Raw genomic sequence first — 25543 nt, 5'->3', positions numbered from 1 at the left:
CTGTGCAAAGTGACAGAAGTAGACTCCAAGGGCTCCATACTGTATAATTCCATTTATATGACATTTTGGAAAAGGCAAAACTGTAGGGAAAAAGAATACATCAGAGGCTGCCAGGAGCTGGGGCTGAGGAAAGGGGATTGACTTCTAAGGGGCACAAGGGAATCTGGGGGAGGATGGAAATGCTTTCTATCTTTTTTTTTTTAACAGTCCAGGTCTTTTAATTTTCTTTACACCCATCATGCCATGAATTCATAGGGAATCGGCTCCAACAGTTCAGGCTCCTTTCCATTGGTTCTCAAGAGGTGTGCTTCTCTGGGTGGAGCAGGCTGGAGCTTCAGGTGAACCCAAGTACCTTTATCTTTGGCTTCCTTCTTTTTCTGATCATTTTCCTTCACCCGTTTCAGGAAGCTATCTCGGCTGTCAGAGTGCTTAATATGCTCGATACGCACATTAATTCTCTTGGCAAGAATCTTGCCCTTACCTTGTTTGTTTACAATGATGCCAACAGCATGCTGGGTAACATTGTAGACTCTCCCAGTTTTGCCATGGTAACATTTGTGGGGCATTCCTTTATGAAGAGTGCCCATTCTCTTGATATCTACAATATCACCTTTCTTGTAGATTCACATGTATGTGGCCAAAGGAACAACTCCATGTTTTCTAAAAGGCCTAGAGAACATGTAGGGAGTGCCCCTCCTCTTTCCCTTTGTGTGGGTCACTTTGGTGAATTACGGGAAGATGGTGGTTACCGCCGAAAGGTTGCTTTCTATCTTGATTGTGGTGGTGGTTACACACATGTATGTGTTTGTCAAAACACACAGGACTGTACACTAAAAAGGGTAAATTTGACCTCTGTAAATTACACCTGAAACAAACAAACAAAAAACTCAGCTTTATTTGAACCAAAGCCATTCTGGAGAAGAAAGTACAGGGGGAAAAGTGGCCACCAAAAAAATGAGAAACAGAGGTCTAAGGGGTAGAAACACAGAGGGACAGGTTTTTTGTTTGTCATTTATAACTAAATTATTGACTTCTCAGCAAATGACACCTTATCAAAAGTTACTTTGTAGTTATTGACCAAAAATTCTATAAAACAGCTTTATTGTGGTATAATTATCATGCAATGAGCTTTACAAATTTAAAGTGTATAATTTGGTGTTTTGACTTGTATATATATCTATATACCAGTTAAACAATTATTACAATCACAATGAAAATATCCATCATCCCCCATATCTCCTGTTGTCCCTTTATAATCTTTCCCTCCCTGAAAAATCATAACAGTACTTATCTCATAGGGTTATTGGGAAAATTTAAATGAGATCTGATCATAGAGAGGGCCTGTTGTACACCTTGCTTGCTTTCTTTAGTAAGAGGAAGCTATTGTACAGTGGAAACAACCTAATAGCAGAATAACTGTATTCCATGCCCGGATTTACTGCTTATTCTTGGTATTGGGCTGGAACAGAGGTGAAGATTGAATAAATGAATAATCAATGCAAATGTGCTCAATAAATGCTTGTTGAATGAATGAATGAGCAAATGAATGAATGAATGCACCAGATCTGTGTGCTTAAAAATCTAGCTTTAGAGACGAGAACAGCACAGTGAAAGAAATGGAGACCAAAGACATTACATAATCACATGGCACTAAATACAAGTGTATTTTAAACTTATACAGGTCTTAAATCAAATGTATAGTCTTCCCCACAAAACACACTCTTCTTCCTGAAATCCTTAAGTTAGTGGCTCTTCCCACTGTCCACTCGGTCCCCCAAGCCAGAAGGCTCGGATGCATCCTCAGCTTCCCATGATCCCTCAGCTTCACGCTTAATTCTATGGACATATGTTCCTGTCAATTCAGCTTCATCTCGTGATGCTCCCACCTCCTCTTCATCTCCATGGCAAGTTCCAGCTCTCATCAAACCTGATACAGAGGCTACTGTAGGAGCCTCTTCCTTAGCCTTTCACCTCTTCAGAGCCTTTTCAGCTTCTGAAAGCTAAAACTTTCCTAAAATACCTTGGTTCTTGCCTGCTTCAAACCTCTGCTAACTTTCCATTACACCTGATGTAAAGTCCCGCCTCCTTAGGTACAAAACTTCATTAACTGGATTAAATTTAGCCGGTCAGTCTCTAACCCACACCTAAAGTTTTGGTCATACCTATGCGTTCACCGTTCTCCAAAAGCATCTCAATTATCTCTCTCCCCACATCCTTCTTCTTGTTAATTTTTTTAAATTGTGGTAAAATAGACATATCATGACATTTACCATTTTAGCCATTTTTAGGTGTACAGTTTAGTAACATTACGTACATTCATATTGTTGTGCAACCATCACCACCATCCATCTCCAGAACTTTTCCATCATCACAAACTGAAACTCTGAACCTCTTAAACAATAAATCCCCATTCTCCCTTCCTGCAGCCCCTGGCAACCACCATTCTACTTTCTGACTCTATGAATTTGACTACTCTAGGTACTTTATATAAATAGAATTCTACAGTATTTGTCTGTTTATGTCTGGCTTTTTTCACTTAGCATAATGGCTTCAAGTTTCATCCATGCTGTAACATGTGTCAGAATTTCGTTCCTTCTTAAGGCTGAAAAATATTCCGTTGTATGTATATACCACATTCTGTTTATTCATTCATCGTCAGTGGACATTGGGTTGTGTCCATCTTTTAGCAATTTTGAGTAATGCTGCTCTGAGTATTGGTGTACAAGTATCTGTTCAAGTCCCTGCTTTCAGTCCTTGTTCTCCCCATGTCTTTTAATATTACATGTTCCTTTGGTCTAGAGAGTCAGCCCAGAGGCATCTTCTGCACCTCTTTCTGGAGAACTCATATTCATCCATCAACACCCATTTCAAAAGTTCCTTTCCTGGTTTAATCAAGAAGAGGTGGCCATGCACTCCTCGGCACTCCTTCAGCCACAGAGACTATGCTCTCTTATAGTTCTTCCTTCATTGAATCACAATATTTTTGTGTCATTGTCTTCCTTGCCTTACTAAACTATACTTCAGTAAAAAGGGAGCTTACCTTGCTCAACTTTCTCCTCCATATATCATGCTTAGCCCACTGTCAGAGCTACATAAATATTAAGAACAAATATTTTAAGGACTGCCTCTGGGTTCTTCAGGCCCAGCTTCTGTGGATACTCAAGAAATATTAGTCACTGTTGACTTTTATTGTCCATTTGCTCCAGGAAAAGGTCCAACATAAAGATCTGACCTTAGAAGGACTTTCTGGCTGCCACAGGGTCCTTACATCCTTGGGGTCTCTGAGGAGGTGACACACCATGCTTAAACACTCTGAAATGCAACCTCCTTTGACCCTATAACTCATCTACCTACGTAGCCTTGATGGGAAGGCTCAAATCAGCTGATCTTTCCTCTACACCTTCAACATTGCAACTCATACCATTTCACTTGTGCTCAAGGCTGAGGACCTGGGAAGAGTTGAAGGGAGCTCTCAACTTCAGAATTAAAAAACATTTTCTCAGCTCTTTGAAGAACTACTCTTCTCCCATAAGCAAAGAATATAGTAGTCATAGGAGAGCCATGGGAAACCTAAACGACAGCTCTTAGCTCCCTAGCCACCCTCCACTTCCCCTTTTCCTGGCTCTACCCCCTCCCCGTCAGCTCTACCTTTCCTTCCCAAATATCCTAGTGTGCACTCTTGGCCTTTTCCTTGCCTATGATCTTGACTCTCAGAAAGGAGACAGCATCACACCTGTGTTGAGTGATGATGTGTCCAACACATCACAGTGCATGGCATTCACTTCTTTATCCATTCGTTCATTTCCTTAGCCTTTTGCCTCCATGCTGGAGGAATCCACACATCCGCTCACCTGTGAGAAGGGGAGCGTAAGGACACGCTGCCTCCCTAACCAGGGAAGCACATGCAAACATGTGTGTATCCACCTTTGAAGAAAGTTCATTCACTTCCGAATAAAGTTCAAGGGCTATAGTCCAGCCCACTTCTGGTCCAGAGTGTGTTGAGGAGTTTTGAGTGGGCTCCTTGGATAACTTAACTCCTCTCCATGTCATATTAACGTTTAAAATATAGGGGCAACCCCACAGTCACCCTCCAACCCTCAAAGAGTACCTAAGAAGTTCTTCCTTGGGTCCTATCTCAACTCCTTTCGAGCCCCTTTGCTTTTAGTTTCCTCTTCCCGCCCTTCCCACTCCACTCCACTATGTGCCCCTCCTTAGGTGTCAGCCACTATCCACTTCACCAGCCCAACGTCTTGTCAGGGGACAGAAGGGACTTGAGGTCTCGCAGGTGGAGGAGGAGGAATAAAATTTTAAGATGGAAGTCTGTTCTGACATTGGGATGCCTTAAAGAACATTCCAGGTGTGTCTCGTGGTATACAAGTAAATTGGCTAGCAGAGTCTCAGCACCTATGTGTGGCATAGAGGGTCTCCTTGAGTTGCATTACAGCAATGTTCAATTCCCTTAGCCGTGGATGCAGCAACTCCAGAAAGTAGGCAGGAAGAGGAGCAAGGGGTGAAGAAAAATCCATACCCTCCACAGTGAAGATAAAGTAGAGGGAGACAGGTCACCTAGGAGACCACTGCAGTAACTGTGAGACTCTGAATTAAGGCAGCGGCTCTTGGCTTCAAGCCTAGATAATTGGGTGGTTGGATAAGAAAAACTAGTGCAAGTCTTAAGAAAAGATAATGACCAGTTTGGGCTATGCTGAGCTTGGGATGGCACCATCAACCCTTACCTGTTCCCTACCTACATGTGCATGCCCATCTGCTTTTGTTCCCTCAGGTCTGTTTTCTGCATTGTAGTCGGAGTGACTGTCTTGAGGGCAAACTGAAGAGATCTGATCAGGGACTTCTCTGTCCTCTTAGCTATAGTCCAAAGTCCTCAATGTGACCTTCCGTACCTCGCATGCATTGCCCCTGCCTACTCTCCAGTCTATTTCTTTACAGTCTATATCTCCCCTCATAGATTGTGAGCTCCATGAGGGCAGGGAGTACACGTGCCTTGTTCTTAACTTCATCCGCAATGCCTGTCACACAGTTGGTTCTAGAGAGACAGCTTAGGAGAGAGAAAGAGAGTGGAAGAATGAATGCCATCCAACTGGAGATCCTAGCAGATAGTTTGAGCCATAAATTTGGGACCATTAGTATAAAGAGAGTAGATGGAGAAATGTAAGTAAACGAATTTACACATAATGAGAATAATGGTGGCTGGGAACAAAACCTTGGGGAAACATTGACATTTCAGGTGGCCATATGAATGAGGAAGGATAAGTAACTTGAAAGGAGGCTGGCTGAGAAGGAGCTGCCAATGACATAGGCAGGGAACCAGCAGAGAGCTCAAGGCAACAGGAAGGAATGTCAGATGCTATCAAGAGAAATAGCGCTAGAAGGACAGAAAAGAGGCCATGTTTCCAGGCAATACAGGGGCTAGAAGAACAAGTTAAATGACATGAAGTGGAGATGGCCAGGCCCCTGCAGACCATGGGACACTCAATAAGATGGTCGAGATGGTTTCTTTAAAAAAATCAATATCGGGCTTCCCTGGTGGCGCAGTGGTTGAGAGCCTGCCTGCCAGTGCAGGGGACGCGGGTTCGAGCCATGGTCTGGGAGGATCCCGCATGCCGCGGAGCGACTGGGCCCGTGAGCCACAGTTGCTGAGCCTGCGCGTCTGGGGCCTGTGCTCCGCAGCGGGTGAGCGGGTGAAGGGTGGCTCCCGCTTGCCGCGGCTGGAGAGGGCCCTCGCACAGAGGCGAAGACCCAACACAGCCAAAAATAAATAAATAAATAATTTTTTTAAAAAAATCAATATCATTATTTTTAATTGTTGAGGAAGTTCTAGATTAAAAGAGGCTAAAGAGACTCAACAACAACCATGCATTTGATTGGATCGTGGTTCAGGAAAACATTTTTTAAAACTCTAAAGTTAGCTGTGTGAATATCTGGAATTAGAGTCTTCCAAGGAGAGGAAACAGTCAATGCAACGGCCCCAGAGCGGAGCCCTGCCTGGCCTTTTTTTTTTTTTAAACAGTTGTACACTTTATTGAATGCTTGTTATGTACTAACTACTTTCATGCCTTTTTTTTTTTTTGGCTGCGTTGGGTCTTAGTAGCGGCACGCAGGGTCTTCGTTGAGGCCTGAGGGATCTTTCGTTGTGGCGCGGCTGTTCGTTGTGGTGCACGGGCTTCTCTCTAGTTGTGGCGCGCGGGCTCCAGGGCATGTGGGCTCTGTAGTTTGCGGCACACAGGCTCCCTCGCTGAGGCGTGCAAGCTCAGTAGTTGTGGCACGCGGGCTTAGTTGCCCCGTGGCCTGTGGGATCTTAGTTCCCCGAGCAGGGATCAAACCCACGTCCCCTGCATTGGAAGGCAGATTCTTTACCAATGGACTGCCAGAGAAGTCCCCTGCTTGGCCTTTTCGAGGAACAGCAAGGAGCCCAGTGTTGCTAGAGGAAGGTGAAAAAGTCTTAAGAGTGGTAGAATGTGTAGGCTCGTTGCAAAGATTTTGGACTTGAATCGATTTTCCGCATATTAAGTTTAAAATGTCTATTTGATATCCAAGTGGAGATGTTTGGGTACACAAGTCTGAAGTTCAGGAGGGAAGCTGGGAAAAGGAGATTAAAATGCAGGAGTCATCAGCATATTAGATAATTTCAAAACCAGGAGACTGAATGAGGTCACCAAGGGAATGAGCCTAAAGAGAAGGTGCAAAGAGTGTGCACCGGGGTGCCTGGATGTAAGAGAGGAGGGAAAAAGGAGGGGCCAGCCAAGGCGGCTCTGAAGCACTTGCCAGCGTGGAGGAAAACCCAGAGAAAGTAGTGGGGTGAAACCAAGCGAGGACAGTGTCTTCTCCAGCAGGAGGTGCTGGACCCCTACGACTTGTGGGTCAAAGACGAGGCCTGAGACCTGGGTTTATCACATACAGACAGAGGGACCACTGACCTTGACCAGTTTGGGCAGAGTGACATAGGCAAACAGCAGACCTGCCGGGGCTCAGGAGAGACTGGGAAGGGAGTGATTGGACACAGCGAGTACAGACAGCTGAACAGAAGATGGGGTCACAGCCAAAGGGGAAGGGGTCAAAGACATTTTTGGCTTTGGGGTTTTTTTTCTGTTTTTGCTTTAAGATTGGCAACAAAGCTGTATGCTGACGGGACTGAGGGAGTGAATGAGCAAGTAAGTGAGCTGGTGCAGATGCAGGGCCAAGCGAGGGTTCTTGCCATAGGGGAGAGGTCTGAGCAGGCTTAGAAACTGAGTCCCAGGTGATGGGTGACGCCCCCGGGAGAGGAGAACACAGAGAGGCTGGGCTGCTGGGGAACAGCCCCTCTGCCTCTACTGGTCCTGTCCTCCCCTCCTGCTGACACCAGAATCTGGCTTTTCTAACAGCCGCTTTGCCTGGAGCCCAATTAAGGCAAAGATACAAATTCGCTGGCCATGGCCCCATGAAGTCTGGCCTCAGGGCTGCAGCCCATTTGGAAAACGTTTTAATTTCATTTGTGTGTTTTTTCAATTTGATTATTAAGTGCTGTTTGCACATGGACGGGGGGAAGGCCTGTTTTTATTCCCTGATTCCCCTTCCTCCCTGGCCTGCGTGCTTCCCTCGTGAGTAATGGGGAGGCTGCTTTTCTGGAACGCAAGGGAAAACTTCCAGCAAATTGCAAAAGCATGTTCCTTTCTTGAAAAATCCTTTCACACTTGTTTTTTACTCCGTTTGTAAAGTTCATGAAAAGCCTCCATAAATGTACTTTAAAAGGCCTTCACTTTCTTTGTTCTCCTTGTGGAACTTTCTCTCTCTCTCTTAAGGGGGTATGTAATTTAAAGGGATAATAAACAAGACATAAAGCCAGAGGGGTGAGTGGTGTGATGAAGGGAATGAAACAAACGTTAGAAATGTCAGGGGTTTGCAGGGAGGGGGAAATTCCTATCTGCATATTCAGGAGGTAACAGCCTAGCGCTTCCCCACGACTCCTTAGATTTGTTTCTAAAGTTATTAACATTTAACACAGGACTAGGGCAGCAGGGTAGACAGAAAGAGCAAAGTAATAAAGGCTCAGGAAGAACGACAAATCCTTTTAGACACATTTCAGTGGGCTGAAATATAAGGGGAGAAGGAGGTGTAAAAATTAAAAAAACAGTGTTGTCAAGAATTTGCAAAGAAGGTTCTCGCCTGGACACTAGAGCAGTGTGGCGTCCAGACAGAGAAATACAGAAATACGGTTCTTAAAGGGGATCGAGGCCATATAAGGAGTTCCCTCTGCAGAGAGAGACATCATTCTGGTTTGGGTCCTTGTCAGCCTGGGAAGCTTTCTGAATATGGGCAGGAGGAGGAAGGGGCAGAGAGGTGGGGCTTCGCAAGCCTCAGTGCCCGCCCTGGTGGCCACCCAGGGGCCGGGCAGCGGAAGTGCTGTGGACGGTTTGGTGGGCGGCTTGGCGGGCAGGACTCAGGGACCGGGGCCTGTGCCTTAGCCAGCTACTGTGCTGTTGGTCTGTTCCCAGTATCTGAGTTCATCTAGGGCGCCATGTCTGATGTATCTGCCATTAGCCTCTTGGCTCCAAAGTTGGCAAAGTGAAGATGAAGGCTCGCCCCTCCCCACTCCCATTTCTCTCTCTGTAGCACCTGCTTTCCTCCTGGATGCCCTTCACCTCATTTCCCTCTCTCACCCACCAGCTGGGCTCCTGAGAAGAGATCAAGAATAAGCAGGAAGCTGCCTCGTGACAAAGGCCTGAGATAGAAAAATTCCAGCTCCGGGACAGTGACCCAGCCTCAATTAGTGGTGTCTGCCTGGGGTTCTGGGAGGTTCCAGTGGGGCTGGTGGCCACGGCCATGTAAGTGACAGGCAGCAAGAGCCTTAAAGCTCCCCGAGCCTCGGGAGAACCAGCAGTGGCCCTCGCCGCCATCCCTTCCCTCGGTGGCTGGGTGGGACCCACAGGCCCGTGGCTCCTGCTCCTGGGGAAGCTTCTCCGCAGACCCTGCTGCCCGCCTGGCCGCTGGCCGCCTCTTCTCCCCAGCTGGCCAGCTGCCTCCTCTCTGTTCCGCCTTGTGCTCGCCCCCTCTCTTTCTCTTCCTCTTTCTGCTCCTCTGACCTTCGAAGTCCCCCTCCCCTTCCCACTCCCTTTGGCAGAGAACCAGGGAGTAGTGGGGACTTGACGTCGGTGGCCTCAGGCTCAGAACTGGTTGCCTGCTAAGCCATGGTTTCCCCAAAGGCCCCTCACCACTCTGCACTGGGGGCATTTTCCCCCTGAAACACCCTCATGGGCACTCAGGGGAGGGAGGAACAATGACTGTGTCTTTCTTTGTGCCGGCCCCATGTGTAACCCCAGCCCGGCACCCTGCTGTCTCCAAGACCTGCTTTTGTATCCCTATTTCCATTTTGCAAATGGGAAACTAAGGCTCAGAGAGAGCTCTAGAGCTTCTGAGGCCGTCGTTGTACCTAACTAAGGAAACACTTGCTAAATGTATCTAATTCCACCTTCTTCTTCTTCTTAGGAAAGGTCTGGTCCACAGGGTTGCATCGGGGCTATTAACCTTCAGTTCTCTGATGCGCTCGCCTTCTGCCTCCTTTCATGGAGACACCCAGCTTCCTCCTGCTTCCACTGTCCCTTCCTCCACCCCAATTTAGCATAAGCTTCATGCACGCTGTGGCTCTTTTCATAGTCCAGGCTCCACCAGAACCCAGAACCTATTGAGAGCGAACAAGATTGTGTTTTGACACGGCTCCCGGCTTCCCACGTTTTTCGCCTCCGCCACTTGGACGTGCACAGAGCGTTTGTATGTGCCTGCAACAGAATCGGTTCAGCTTGACAAACCCAAGACCGTCAGCCCCTTTGCAGCGAATCTGCTCCCTTAATTAACCTGGGGGATGGGGAAACTCATAAAGAAGTTTTATTAAATGCAGAGAAAATCGTCCCTTTCAAACACCCCCATGGAGAAGTCTGAGCCAGATCCCTGTGATGATTCAGCCGCACTAACTGGTCCTTTACCGGGAGATGAGTTAAGAGCAGAGTTTGTTCAAGCAGCCAGGAGAAGCCGCCCCCGCTTGGCCCCTAGAAGGCTCTCTTTAGGGCACGCTGGTCTGTACACACGCTGATAGCTGTTTCATATCTGCACTGATGGGCTTAACCGAGCAGTTGCCACACAGCCAGCACGCGCGCACAGCGTGGCCGGGAGGGGGTGTTTATGGGGCTTGCCGCTAATGACTCCCATTTATGGCGCATGTGTGGAGCAGCTGAGCGGGCCGGCTAAGACAGGACATCAGTAAGGCCTGGGTTTTGCAGGCCGGCTGCATGCACAGGCTTTCCTAAGCGGCTGTGGGGATGGTTCTAGTACGAGCTTCTGGGGGAATCCAAGGCTCCTCAGAATTCAGGCTTTTCAGTGTGAACAATGCCCTGACGAAGATAGTTTTGCTCGGGAAGCTGCTGGCCAGACTGATTGGACAAGGCCAGTAGTAAAAATTATTGCAGTTAGAAGAATAAAAGCTAACATTTATTGATCACTCGCCTCGTGCCAGACATAGTGGAAAGCACACGTGTATTTTTTTTCTTTCATGTAATCCTCAAACAAACCTATGAGGTTGGTACTACTTTTTTGTTTGTTTGCTTAATTTTCGTGGTACAGAGGAAGGAACGGGCCTAGAGAGATGAAGCGTCTCGCCCAGAGCTGCAGAGCTGGGATTTTAACCCTGGTGTTCTAACTCCAGAGCCTGGTTACGTAAGTGCAGAAAAGTGAATTCTAGAAGTTGAATCATCATTTTCAATCACAGTTACGGCAGGATGGCATAGCAGTTAAAAATATGCATTTTGATATTAGAAAGACCTAGATTTGAGCTTCAGCTTTTTCCAGTTACAAGTTACATAAACTATTTAAGCCTCGGTTTCCCCTATAAAAGTGGGAATAGTTGTAACACCTACCAGTAGGATATGGAAAGCCTCAGTGCCCCCGCATAGAATAAGCCTCCAGTGAATATGTAACAACACACACCCCTCAACGCTCACTAAGGTCAGTGGCACCATGAATCTGAGTGTGGACCCAGAGAGGCTAGAGCATGGCTTCTGTGACGTGCCAGCTGTGAGCCCTTAGGGAAGTCACAGCCACCTGAGCCTTCGTTTCCTGCAGTGGAATGGGGCAGTGATAGGATTGCTAACAACAGACCTGATTCAATCAGGGTGTTGGGACCACACAGAGTGGGTGTGAGGAACCTATTCTGCATCTTCCAAGGCACTGGAAATGCTGCTTGTTGTCTTTGGAAACCCTGGCTGGATTTCTCCCTTTTGAGCACAGCGGCCCGCACATCGCACATGGTTATGAGCAGCGAAGGAAACAGAAACCCGACCTTCAAAGTTCTTATGTGCTCCAGGGGGAAGATGGGACCAACAAAAATAAAGCATTCATTAAAAACAAAATGACATGTCCATATACACACATACTTGTAGATAATGACTTGCAGCCGTGCAGAGACCCAGGCAGGGGCTGCGGGATTTTGCTGGAGTGCTTGGGAAGACATCTGGGAAGCTTTCTGGGAGGAGGGGGATTTGGGGAAGAGGAGGGAGGTCCACCCTAGATTGGGAGCTCAGGTTCATTTCCTTCTCATCTCGTGTTTCCTGCACCCAGCACGCAGTAGGTGCTCAATGCATGCTTGCTAAGTGAGAACAGGAAGTGGAGAGAGTGGGTTCCAAGCAGGGGAAGTGAGCAAACAGTGCAGTGGTGAGTCAGAGGGAGGGCAGGCGCTCCACTAACTGCTGAAGGCATGAGTTTATTTTTCTTTAGTGTTTTCTGCCAGGGCTTGGTCCATGATAAGCCTGGAATCAGAGAGAGGGGGAGAGAGAGAGAGAGAGAGAAAGGAGGCATCCTTCTATTTATGTGGTGTTGTTATAGCCCACATTCACGTGTACTTGACACTCACACCACTCCTGACATTGGATCCCAGCATGAAGCAGCTGAAAAATGCCCCTTGGAGCACAGACACTTTTGGTTGCCTCCCCCAGAGTTGTTCCCTCTTCTTCTCTGCTTATAACACCTCAATTTTGTTCAAGATCCATTCCTCGGTGGCAGTTACTCTGGTGATTTGTACTGTGTCAGCTGGACTAGCCTGAAATTGGCTTCCCCCGAGTCCCGCTTCCAGGTGGGCCAGGAGAGAGATCTTTGCCTGAGATCTGGAGGCAGATGTCAAGCCCAAATGGTTGGCGGGTGGAAGTGGGGGTCATCAGACTCACTTCATTGTCAAAGAGTGGTGGCCAAGCCTGCAGCTGCTCCACCTTTGCCTCATTCCTTCTTTGGCTTCTCCAGTGCCTTGGCCAGATCTCAGCGACAAAGGGCACCAGCTTCTCCTGCAGGGCATCCAGGTCGGGGGCCATGAGAACCCATAACATGGGTTCCAGTACATCCTTGCGGGGTCCCGCTTGTCCTTGCCCTCTCCCACAATACATCCGTCTTCCCTCCCCCACTTCCTGCCCTGTGGGCTTTGAAGCTGCACATCAGATGCAGACTACAGCCCATAGAGATGGGTTGGAGCTCTCACAACTGCAGAAGTTCCAATCCCTGCAACAAATTCAATTCCATGTTTACATGGAACCCCTGAAAGGTGGTTCTAGTGCTTCTAGATTGAACCCTGACTGATAAAGATACCGTATCCCCAGCTCCAGAGTGAACTCTAGTTGGTCTGAGCCAATCATAGTGTCCCTAGTCCCCTTGCTGGTAATAAGTTTAGGTGTGGGCAGGTGACCCAGTTCTAGCCTGTGGCAGGAACTCCAGTCAGAGGCTTCTGGCAAAGGCTCCCTTGATCTGAAAAAGAGACACACAAAAAAGATGGTGCTCTTCTTCTGCTGGACGTTATCTGGATATCATGGTTGGAATTGAGGCAGCCGTTGTAACCATGTTGGGGCGTTATCCAAAGAACCAAGCTGAGGATCAAGATAGAAAAGATAAAAAGAACCTGTGTCCTTAATGATATAGTTGAGCTGATGAATTAACCTTCTTCGAAGCTGCCTACACCTGGAGTTCCAGATATGTGAGATGATATATTTTCTTATGGTTAAGTCACTTGAGGCAGGGTTTCTGTTTCTTGCAGGCAAAAACACCCTAGTCCAATTCCCACCCCCAAAAGAAGCCCCAGATTTTCTTCTTGCAATGGATCCCAAAGTTTCCATCCACCAGGAGCTTTTCCAAAAGGGAGGAGGGAAGCTTGGAGTGAACCTGGTATCTGACCTTCTCATGCTGGGTCGTCTCATCAGAGAAAATGAACAGGAACACGTCAGCAATCCACAGAGGATTTAAAAGTAAACAATAGAATTCAGGATTACCAAAATGATTTCCAGATTATAGGACAAGGAAGAATAGGTTAAGGTTAGAATTATGGTAATCATGATAATCAGGTCTACCAGTAGGATGCAAGTAACAGAAAGCCCAATTCGATTTGGCTGTACCATCATGCCTGCTTTTTACCTTTCTTCTCTCATCCCTCAGCTCACCCTTTTGCTTTGTGATGCTGGAATGGTACCCTGCAATCCACTTTTCACAGACTCTGGTGAGGTTCTGCCAATAGGATGCACTAGAGGAATATTGGGAGGTGAGAGAAAAGAAGGACTTTATTTCTGTCTTTCAGTTCCTGGTAGTGTCTCTCCAGCAAGAGTAGACAGTGGGCTCCACTTCCCAGCTCCTTTTGACACGCCCAGAGCTCCCTCACCATGTCCCTGTAGAGGGACCAGAGCCTACCATCAGCCATGGCCTGAGGAGGGGCTTCCTCATCCACGGAGCCATGTGCTCTGGGGCATCAGAGCAACCCCTCGTACCTCCTTGGGGATGTGAGCACCTATCCAATCTTTCCCTCTCCTCAGTGGTCTGAGAACTTCAAGGGACTGAGCGTGAGCAATGCAGCTTCCCCCCAGGAGCCCAGCACCAGTTTCATGAGACCCCCTTCCAAGGTCCTAAGCTCTGGTAACCAGCCTCCCCCCCTTTTTTCCACTGACCTCAGGCGTTATTAATCTCTGGGTTACCTCAGCATCCTCTCTTTAATGTCCCACTTGGGTAACAAATTCTTTTACTAAGTCCCTGTGTTTTGAAATATCTGGTGTGGTTTCTCTTTTCCTGATTAGACCCCAGCTGATAGAGTAAATTTATTGGCTCCTGTAACCCCAAAGTCCAGATTGAGGGCAGTCAGCAGGCACAATTTGTTCCAGAGGATCTGAATCTTATTAGGGCTCCTTTCTGTTTTCTAACATTTTCTCAGCGCTGATCTCTTCTGTGTGTGGAACGTTTTGAGGATGGCTACCTTCCAGGTAGCAAAAATGGCTGTAGCCCCTTCATTCCTCATAGAGATAAGCCATACTGCCTGTGAGGAAAAGAGAATGCCTTTGTCCCCAGTTTCTAAATTAGAGCCCTGAACTTCACTTTGCTTGCACTGGCTTTGGCCATCTGCCCAACACTGAACCAATCACCGTGGCCAAGGCCTGGGTCCACTGATTAGCTAGATCACATGTTCTCTTCCTAAAGCCAGGTAGTGTCAACTTCTGTGGAGATACAGGGCCCACCAATGGAAATCCGGGCTCCTGGGAAGTGATGGACTGATGCTGGTGACATCATCTGACGCCTGTCCCCGGCACCTCATCTCTGATCGTCCAGGACAGCCCCAATTTCATATTTCTCCTGCTGCTTTTGTAAATAAGATACCTTTTAAAATATTAAAACAAATATATAGATACAGATATGATACCAAAGGGACGCTCCATGAAAGAAATAATTGATCAGCTGAAATCCATTAAATTTAAAAACTACTCTATGAAAGACACTGAATGAGAAGACGAGTCACAGGCTGCAAGGAAATACTTGCAAGGGCACATGTGAAAAATACTACTATGCAAAATTTATAAAGAACTCCTAAAACTCAACAATAAGAAAACAAACAACCCAATCAAAAAAATGGATTAGAGACCTTAACAGACACTTCACCAAAGAAGATATGCAGATGGCAAACAAGCATACGAAAAGATCCTCCGCATCATATCATGTCACTATCAGAGAAATGCAAATTAAAACAACAGTGAATACCCCTACACACCAATGAGAATGATCAAAATCCAGAACACTGACACCAAATGCTGGTGAGGATGTGGAGTATCAGGAATTCGCATTCTTTGCAGGTGGGAATGCAAAATGGTACAGCCACTTTGGAAGATAATTTGGCAGTTTCTTACTAAACTAAACATACTCTTACCATAAAATCCAGCAACTGTGCTCGTTGGTATTCACCCAAAGGAGTTGAAAACTTACGTTCACACAAAAACCTGCACACGAGTGTTTATAGCAGCTTTATTCATAATTGCCAAAACTTAGAAGACACCAAGATGCCCTTCAGTAGGTGAATGAATAAACTGTGGTACATCCAGGCAATGGAATATTATTTAGCACTAAAAAGAAATAAGCTATCAAGCCATGAAAAGTCATGGAGGAACCTTCAATGCCTATTACTAAGTGAAGAAGCCAACCTAGAAAGACTACACACTGTGTGATTCCAACTTTATGACATTCTGAAAAAGACAAAACTATGGGGACAGTAAAAAGATGAGTGGTTGCCAGGGATAGGAGGGGAGGGATGAAAGGGTAGAGCACAGAGGATTTTCAGGGCACTGAAAATACTCCTATGATAGTATAATGGTGGGTACATGTCTTCAAACATTTGTCCAAACCCGTAGAATGTACAACAGCAAGAGTTAGCCCTAAGGTAAAGCATGGATTTTGGACTTTGGACTTTGGGTGATAATTCACCAGTGTAGGTTCGTCAGCTGTAACAAGTGTACCATTCTGGTGGGGCATGTTGATAATGGGGAGGCCATGCAGGTGTGGGAGCAGGGGGTATACAGAAAATCTCTACCGCCCTCTCAAATTTGCTGTGAACCTAAAACTGCTCTGAAAAATTAGTCTTTAAAATAAATAAAATAAAATACGTATATCCACACATAACTGATTTCTATTCCTTTTTCAAATATCTTCACAAATGAGAAATAACCCTTTGGTTAGCCTGTGTCCCAGTTTAGGTTTCAAAAGTGAGGTTCCGAAGGGCCATGAGGCAAACACGGACCGACGAGTTCTGAGCCCCAGATAAGTTGTCTCCACTCCTTTGTGGTCAGATAAGTGATAAGAAAGATGACGATCAACCAGAGTTTCCAGGAAACACTTCTCTTTTTAAATTACACGAATTCACGTTCATTGGAAACATAACCTGAAAGGGCTCATTTCTACCTCATCTACAAGCTTACCCCAGGCACTCAGGAGTTTTAAAGATAACAAATGAACCACCATCCTCCAGGGTCAGCTTAAAACATCCCCTAACATTGCTTAGACCCTCCGGTCCTCCTTAGGGACCAAGTTGTTCTGTGAAATAAGACTTTATTGTGTTCTTTTCTTTGTTTTCCTTCTCCCTCTCTCTTTTATTTCTGATAAAAGAATTAAGGCCCAGGGAGATCAATTGGTTTACCCAAGATCACACAGCAAGGTCACGACTCTGTCTAACTTCAAACATAACGTCATTGGCTCCTAATGTCCCAACACAAGGCCATCCTGTTTCCAGATGACCTTCATTCTCTCTGTAGACCCCCAGGAGCTTGGGTATCCTTTCAAGGACAGCATTTAATCATCACAAAACACCCTACCATGGAGTGACATTAACAAACACTTATACAGCGCTTAACATGTGCAGTTTTCTGAGTCTTTTACAGTTGTTACTTCTTTCAATCCTCAAACGGCCCTGTGAAGTGGATGCTATCAGTATCATCATCCAAAGTGTGATGGATGAGGACACCCCAGCGCAGAGAGGCTCAGTAACTGGCCCACGATTTCTCCGCCAACAAGAGTGACACCTCTGGGATGGGAACCCTGGCAGCAGGCTGTGCTCCTGCAAAGCTACATCGTCTCTGAGACATAAAGGGGAGAAAACCACAGTTGTCAGAGGAAAAACAAAGTAAGCTAAGGGAAGGATGGAGGCAGGCAGGGGAGAGGGGGAGAAGGGGGAGGGGGAGAGGAAACCCCCCATCATAGTATTCTTGTCCTTACTGCCTCAGAAGTACATTTTCCACCCAAAAGTTATGCTCCAATATTCTCATTCCCTCTTCAGTCCTAGACTACTCCTGGCCACTCCTAGGGTAGCCAGTCAGAAGGCCCAGGTCGCAGGGAAGGGCACAAAGGCAGCGTCCCTGTTTCTCAGGAGAAGATGACAACGTTAGGGAAAATCAGTCACTGAGGGTGGGCCCTCCAGACTCTCATGACCAGCTGGAGTTGTAGCACCTACGCCGAGCAAGACGAATCTTTCTGGGGTCACAGCCGCAGTGAATCTACTGCAGGTGCTGCTGTCGTGTCCAGGTAGCAATAAGAGCCCCAGAGCCACAGCGTCTACCCCAGGGACACATTCACTGTGCGTCACTAGTAGGTCCAACTCATCTGTGATGACTGAAGTAAAGAACAACCTTTTCCCTTTCCCTGATCCAGTCTCACTCTCAGGGAAGATGCTGGAACACAGAATGCTTCCTTCTACATTCTGTGCCACACCATCGATTGAGCTCCTGCTGTGTGCTGCACTGTGGTGAGTAGCAGACCTTCTAAAATGCGTGAAACATGGTCCCTGGCCTGCAGGAACCCGTGCCCTGGAGACAGCCCCCCACCAGTTATAACACAGGTGATACGAGCTGTGATAGAGCAGTGGCTTCCAAACTCCTGGATCTTGCGTTTCTATCATTTGACATTTTCCAGCACATGAGCCAGCCAGGAACACCGCACTCCCACCTAGCCATCAGTCCTGTTCTTGGATGGACCCCCTGACCTGGTGAAAGGGCCCCCATCTCACCAGGTTGTGTGTTCCCCGAGGAGGCTGGGTGCTGAACACAGCTTCCGGTGTCCTGCCATTGTCGACCGCCGCGGGCACTCCCCGTGACTTCCAGCTGCCCCAGGACAAAGCCCTGCTCAGCGTGGGTGCCGGGAAGGCCGGGCTTTGGGCCCCAGAAACCAGATGAGTGTGCCCATTCATTGCTTCTTTCTTCTCGCTTTACTGCGGCTGGGAAGGAGAGCGTGGGGTCACAAGCTTGATCATTGACACACATTTATTCCACTCGGCTCAGCTGGGCCCGAGCCCTGCTCTCAGGGACGTGTTCCTGGCCTCCGTGCACATGCACAGGCCGGTCCCTGAGCCCCAAAACCTTCCGCCTGCTGGACCCAAGTCCTCATCCTGCAGGGTCCTGGCCCAAATATTAGCTTCCCCAAAAGCCTCGGCGGCAGCCGCCTTCAGCAGAGTGCCCTTCAAGAGATGATCAGCTGGGACTTCCCTGATGGCACAGTGGTTAAGAATCCGCCTGACAATGCAGGGGACACGGGCTTGAGCCCTGGTCTGGGAAGATCCCACATGCCGCAGAGCAACTAAGCCCATGCGCCCCAACTACTGAGCCTTCGCTCTACAGCCCAGGAGCCACAACTACTGAGCCCACGTGCCACAACTACTGAAGCCCATGTGCCTAGAGCCCGCGCTCTGCAACAAGAGAAGCCACTGCAATCAGAAGCCCACACACTGCAACGAAGAGTAGACCCTGAGAAAGCCCGTGCGCAGCAATGAAGACCCAACGCAGCCATAAATAAATAAATAAATAAATAAAAGAGATGATCAGCTTTCGTAAGAACGTTATCAACAATTTTCAGTGGCAATTTAATTCTTGGTAAGGTAAAAACAAGTCAAAGTAGCACATTTGTGGGATAGCCTTGATGAATATTTACAGTTATATTCCAAACATGAAATTTGTTTTTTTTAATCACAACAATTTTTTTTAATTAATTAATTAATTTATTTATTGCTGTGTTGGGTCTTCGTTTCTGTGCGACGGCCTTCTCTACTTGTGGCAAGCGGGGGCCACTCTTCATCGCGGTGCACGGGCCTCTCACTGTCGCGGACTCTCTTGTTGCTGAACGCAGGCTCAGTAGTTGTGGGGCACGGGCCCAGTTGCTCTGCGGCATGCGGGATCCTCCCAGACCAGCGCTCGAACCCGTGTTCCCTGCATCGGCAGGCAGATTCTCAACCACTGCACCACCAGGGAAGCCTCACAACAATGTTTTAAATGTTGTTCAGAAAGAACAGTTGTTTAAATGCTCATGCTCATGACCCGATACCAGGCTTCCCTGTGCTGTGAATCCTGGGACGTTCAGAGCTCTCTGTGCTTGGCTCCAGAGCTTTCTTCAGCCTGAGCTGGAAGAGGAAGTGTGCCCTCTTGGTCTCAGCTTTTTTGGTGAGAGCTTCTGAGGGCAGCGGAGCAGAGGGGTGGAGAGAGCCAGCTCCGGGTCAGGCTCCCGCTCCTTCACTCACTAGGGATGTGACTTTGACTAGGGCTGGAAAGACCTTGAGACAAGGATGTGAGGGCACGTAATTCATCTGCTTTGGGATGGCACGAAGCACCAGGAGGGGAGGAGAGATGTGAGAAAGGGAAAGGAAGGAAGCCACCCCGGGATGCCGTAAGGAGCAGATTACCTCAGAGACCACCTGGATTAATCCCAGCTGGGTCGCTGGGGAGACTGTGTAGCACTGGCCTGAGACGTGTCCTACCCAAGGCGTGTGGAGCCACCAGCTCCTGTCAGACACAGGTCCCATCAGGCTGCGACCAGGGCCACAACTCCTCAACCTTCCTGGCAAGGCTGCGCTAGTGCCTGTGGCCAACGAAAGCCCTCAGGAAGGGCCCTCCCCAGTGTTTATAATAAGAAGCCATGAGGATGGCAGTGCCCAGGGCCTAAGGGAGGAGCTAGGACAGTGCCTGTGACAGGCCATTAAAGGAGACAGTAAGAGCAGTCATAGAAACGTGAATGCTGACTTCATTGTATGCTGGAGAACTCAATGAACTAAGATGTGTGAATGGAAAAGCATCACACAAATGTTCCATTGGATGCTTTTGACAGCGATGATGATGACGAAAACAGTGACTCAGGGCTTGTTCACTTGCTCCATCTCCCCCATAGGAACCTCTGACCAGACTGGGTCCCTGCATAGAGTTTAAGTCTTTCCTTGGTAACTTTCCAAGGTGTCTGGAAGTGACATTTCCTCAGCGTGGTGGGTGTTCTCTTGGAGTGAAAAATGAAACCCACCCCAAATCTCACACCTTTCAACAAATAGACAGGGGTGTCTTTTATTTTACTGCTAACGTTTTAAAATTCAATCTTTGAACAGGTCCTATATTTTCATGGGGCAAAATTCTGAAAGATAGATCAAGAGGTATACAGTGAAACCATCCCTGGCTCCCATTCACTTTGTTTCCTCCCTCCCATAGACCACCATATAGTTTCCTGTGTGTTTCCTTGCACTCATTTGTCCCTTTTCAGGTAAAGTCACACTAAATGACTGAAAGTGGAAGAAGAATGGTTCTCTAAAGAATTTTTGCTAGAATTTCGGGGGGAGGAAAAAGTCCTTTCCTCTGTAGTTGCTTAGTGTCAGAATGTAAACCTAGAGATGAGGAAGCCTCTTCACTGGAAAGAGCAACTGAGGGTGAAACCAACACAGGGGAAAACAGAACACAGAGAGCAATTCCAATTGAAACTTTTTGAGCACCTGGATCCAGCTGTGCCTGAAGCAGTTTACACCTGGACTTTTACAGTGCAAGAGGCATTAAATTATTATTATTATCTTTTTTGTGGGATATACATAGTGATTGAGAATCAGGTTGCCTAGATTTGAATCTTGGAACTGCCACTTACTAGCTATATAACCTTGGGCAAGACACTTAACCTCTCTGGGCCTCAACATCCTCATCTATAAAATGGGATAATAATAGCATCTATCTCATAGGGTTGTTATGAAGATTAAATGAGTTAACATATGAGAAGAATTTAGAACAGTACCTGGCATATTAGTTGCAATTAAAAAAAATTATTTGTATCAGTCAGTATGTTTCAGTAACAAACAGCCCCAAAGTCTTAATGGCTTAAAACAACAATTTTTCTTTTTTGCACATACTAGTATCCACTGTGGATCAGCAAGCACTGTACTTATTGTACTTAGTCAGGAATCCGAGCTAAAAGAGCAGCTGCCATCTCTAATGCTGCTGGTCACCATGTCAGAGGGAAACAACTTAAAAAAGGATACCCTGGCTTTTGCCCAGGAGGGGTATATAATGTTCCACTAACGTTTCACTGGCCAAACCAAGTCAAGGGGCCGCACCTAGCTTCAAAGGGGAGGGAAAGGCAGTCCTGCCATGTTCCCAGAAGGGACAGCCCTATTGACCACCACATGACTATTGTTATGTCATAACTGGTTGAGTACTGGACACCTGCAACTGAAAGATTCACAAGTAAATAAGAAATCATAAGTTTTCCTGGTTTTATACTCAGCAGGGGCCAGGTGCCACAACGAAGCCATGCTCTTATTAACCCCCTTCTCCCTAATTCACTCCAACCATTTTGAAGTCTATCAGTCCTGGCCATCCATCTTCCAGGTGTCAGGACCATGTCACTGATATTTTCAGCAATCACTTGCTGGTTAAATCCCAGAAAAGTGAAAAGAAGTTGTATGATTGGCCCAGAGTCACAGGTCAACCAAAGAAAGTACTGAGGGAAAAAGGAGGGAAAGGTCTCCCTGGGAGAGGTGGTGTCTTCGGTCAGGTTCACTGGAAGCACAGTTGAGACGAGGTTTCAGGTGATGTGATTAACTGAGGGAGCCTCTCAGGAGAGAAGGGGAGTGAGGAAAGCTGGACAGGGCAGGGGCAGGAGCTAAATAAGGATGTGGAGTCAGCCTGATCTCATGGGCAGCTGTGGAGTGTGAGTTCCCCCATAGAGGGGGTCCTGCCTTGAGGCAAGGGACTGGTCTTTTTTAGCCAATTGCCATCAGTCCCTGGCAGCAGGCTATCCCAAAAGGGGAGAGTCAACCTTCTGGGCTGGGCAGCTCCTGTTGGGTTTGTCAAGGGTGATTTCTAGAGAAGGGGGCAGCTGTGAGCTGCCAGGATGCAACAGTCATGGCAGCTGGGGGATGGGTGCAGCAGCCCACTCGAGGCGATTTGGATGGGGCACCAACAGCATCTACTACAGGCCGTCAGGAAAGCACTAATAGGAACCATCTGCCCCTTTCCTCCTGCTAGTAAAACTACACTTCGGAAGCATGGGGAATATTGACATCAGTGGGATAAGAAGTGGAATTCAGTGGTTCCCCATTTATCTCCTAGATTAAGTGTAAATTTTACCATCAACTCTTATTTCCAGGCTTATGTCCCAAGACTCTCACAAACCTAGCCTATATGAAAAGTCACCTGGAAACTGCTATTTTATGAATAACCTCCATGTCTTTGCTCCGACTCTTTTCCTCTTCTGCCCAGAGTGCCCTCTCCACCCCCAGACCTGTGAAATTCTATCCACAATTCAAGGCCCTCTTGAATACTGACTACTTCATAAAGCCTTTCCTAATCACTCAACAGGATGTGAGCTTTTCCTTCTTTGAAACCTCAAAGCCCTTACTTTCAGCAGTGGGTTTCATTCTAAGAACTTGAGTCATTTGATAAGTGTTATTCCCCAAATCTTTTATGAACTCTTTAGGAAGAGTTCAGTCTTTTTCCCTTTTGCAGTATCTGGCAAACACCCTGAATAATAAAGGCACTTAATTCATATGCATGTAATTGAATATCTACTTCGATGAGATTAAATGTCCATGCATGATCAAAGTCTTTGTCTTCTGTGCATCACCCAGAGCTGACATTTGCTGAGCACTTGCTATGTGCTGTGCATAAAGTATATTCTTTGCATTAATTATCTTCACCCCATAGATAAGAAACTGAAGCTCAGAGAGGTCAAGCAACTAACCCAAAGCTACACCAGTGGCAGGTGGTAGATTGGGTGGGGTCCTAGGTTTGTCTGAATTCAGAGCCCACACTCCTTTTTTATAATTGGGATATAGTTGTTTTACAATGTTGTGTTAGTTTCTACCGTACAGCGAAGTAGAGTTCCCTGTGCTATGCAGCAGGTTCTCATTAGTTATCCATTTTATACATATTAGTGTATATATGTCAATCCCAATCTCCCAATTCAGCCCACCCCCCTTTGCCCCCCCTTGGTGTCCATATGTTTGTTCTCTATATCCGTGTCTCTATTTCTGCCTTGCAAACCGGTTCATCTGTACCATTTTTCTAGATTCCACATATATGCGTTAATACACGATATTTGTTTTTCTCTGACTTACTTCACTCTGTATGACAGTCTCTAGGTCCATCCACATCTCTACAAATGACCCAATTTTTTTTATGGCTGAGTAATATTCCATTGTATATATGTACCGCATCTTCTTTATCCATTCGTCTATCGATGGGCATTTAGGTTGCTTCCATGACCTGGCTATTGTAACTAGTGCTGCAGTGAACAATGGGGTGCATGTGTCTTTTTGAATTATGGTTTACTCTGGGTATATGCCCAGCAGCAGAGCTCACACTCTTAACCTCTGTGAGGCAGCTGCCGTAGGGACAAACACAGACTTGCTAGCAGAAGGCATGACTTCATGTGCAGGCTCTGTCACTCACCTTGGGCACAACACTGAACAAACCTGGAAAAGACTAGGAAGTTGCTCACCCAACCCATCCCCTTTTCTTCCTGGGCAAAGAGCTAGACCGGTGCTTCTCTGGTTTCAATGTGCATGCGACTCACCTGGGGCTCACTGAGAAGGGGGAGATCAGCAGAAAACACACACACACACCCCATGTAACACAATGTGAGAACTTCTATGATAGAAACGTGCCCTCACTGGGAAGAAGAAGGTGAGAACCCAGCAGGGGTGGAGATGAAAGTAAGGAAAAATACCCCAGAAAAGCTTACCCCAGAGTTGAGTCTTAAGGATGAGAGGGCTGGCCAGCTAAAGAAAAGAAAGGGAAGAAAGAGCATTTCAGGTGGTGGGTTCAGCACGTGCGAAGTTAAGGAGGTGAGAGGGTCCCAGGGGCATTTGGGGAACTGCCAGTGGCTGGACAGAGCCAGAGAGCAGAGTGAAGGGCCACTGGCAAGAGCTTGGGCTGAAGGTGAAGAGGAGGACAGATCCAAGAGGCATTGTCATTACATACCAAGGATAAGGGAAACCACTGAGGACCTCAAGGTGAGTGACAGTGTCACCCTACCTCCAGAAGGTTCCCTCCTGCTGCTCTTAGGGAGACTGTATCAGAGGGGGTGGACTCAGGGGCTGTCAGGTCATTTTAGATGAGGAGGCTTCTGGGTCCCAGCAAGCCTCACTGCCTGGGACCCCAGAGCAGACGGTTGTCCCTAGGATTCAGATTGTGTATCCAGGGCATTTCCAGAGTCAGGGAGGCACAGAGACACACAGATGTACCAAGCCAGTGCCCGTGGGGAAGAACCCCAGGATGTGGAGTAGAAGAGAGGGAGTACAAATCAAAGGGAAGTGTGCCAAGACAGTCTCACCCCAACATTGCTCCCCTGGGATCAGTCTTAGTATCTCTTTATTAGAAAACCAGTTCTCAATCTTTTTTCCTGATAAGACATACAAGGCACTTGACCTTCACCAGCCAGACCCATGTGCTTGATATACCCAGGGTTCTACACACTTCCTGGAGCCACCGGACCTGCGATTGAAAGTGACACTCACAGAAGGAGAACCATGAACTCACTCTAATTTACGAAGGAGGCAAATCTCACAGAATCCTTGATACCTTTCCCATGGCTGGGAGTAGATTACGAGCTTGGATGTCAAGCAATCTCAGGTTCCTATTCTGACTCCCTCACTTACAGGATGCGTGGCCTTGGGTAAGGTACTTAAACTCTTTGAGCCTTAGCTTTCTCATCTGCAGAATGGGTATAATAATAAAATCCTACCACGGAGGGTTTGTCATCAGGACTGGCTCTACCTATGCAATCTAAATGCTTGGCTATGTGCCTGATACATGGTGAATACTCAATAGATAATAACTAGCTTACTATTAATATTTTCTTATTCTTTTAACAATATGCCAGATTGGTATACACCAGTGTGTAATGACTCTGTGTTGCAAATTAATGTATTAGAGAAAGAAAACCCATTTTGTACATATGTATGACGTCTAATTGACTTAACTTTATTCTTGAAAGTCATCACACTTTTTCTTTCAAAACATACTGTAATTCAAAATTTGAACTAATTCACCACCCTTCCCCTCTGCTCCCAATCAGCAAGACTTTTAAGAACTGGGTTGTTTGACATATATACACTAATATGTATAAAAGAGATAACTAATAAGAACCTGCTGTATAAAAAAATAAATAAAATAAAATTCAAAAAATAAAAACAAAACAAAAGAAATGGGTTGTGGGGACTTCCCTGGTGGCACAGTGTTTAAGAATCCACCTGCCAATGCAAGGGACACGGGTTCGAGCCTTGGTCCAGGAAGATCCCACATGCTGTGGAGCAACTAAGCCCGTGCGCCACAGCCACTGGGCCTGTGCTCTAGAGCCCGCGAGCCACAACTACTAGCCTGCATGGCACAACTACTGAAGCCCACACATCTAGACCCGTGTTCCTCAACAAGAGAAGCCACCACAATGAGAAGCACGTGCACCGCAGTGAAGAGGAGCCCCCGCTTGCCGCAACTAG

The 25543-nt window shown here is 46.9% G+C and overlaps 1 pseudogene; it reads right to left on the bottom strand.

Moving 5' to 3' along the window:
• Window positions 1–222: 222 nt before the first annotated feature.
• LOC137763511 (large ribosomal subunit protein eL21-like) lies at window positions 223–728 on the bottom strand (annotated as a pseudogene).
• Window positions 729–25543: the final 24815 nt, after the last annotated feature.

The sequence above is a fragment of the Eschrichtius robustus genome, chromosome 4 (assembly GCF_028021215.1).
Source record: "Eschrichtius robustus isolate mEscRob2 chromosome 4, mEscRob2.pri, whole genome shotgun sequence".
Classification (NCBI taxonomy): Eukaryota; Metazoa; Chordata; class Mammalia; order Artiodactyla; family Eschrichtiidae; genus Eschrichtius; species Eschrichtius robustus.
Note: the sequence above shows the minus strand (reverse complement) of the source record. Positions and strands in the feature narration are given on the sequence as shown.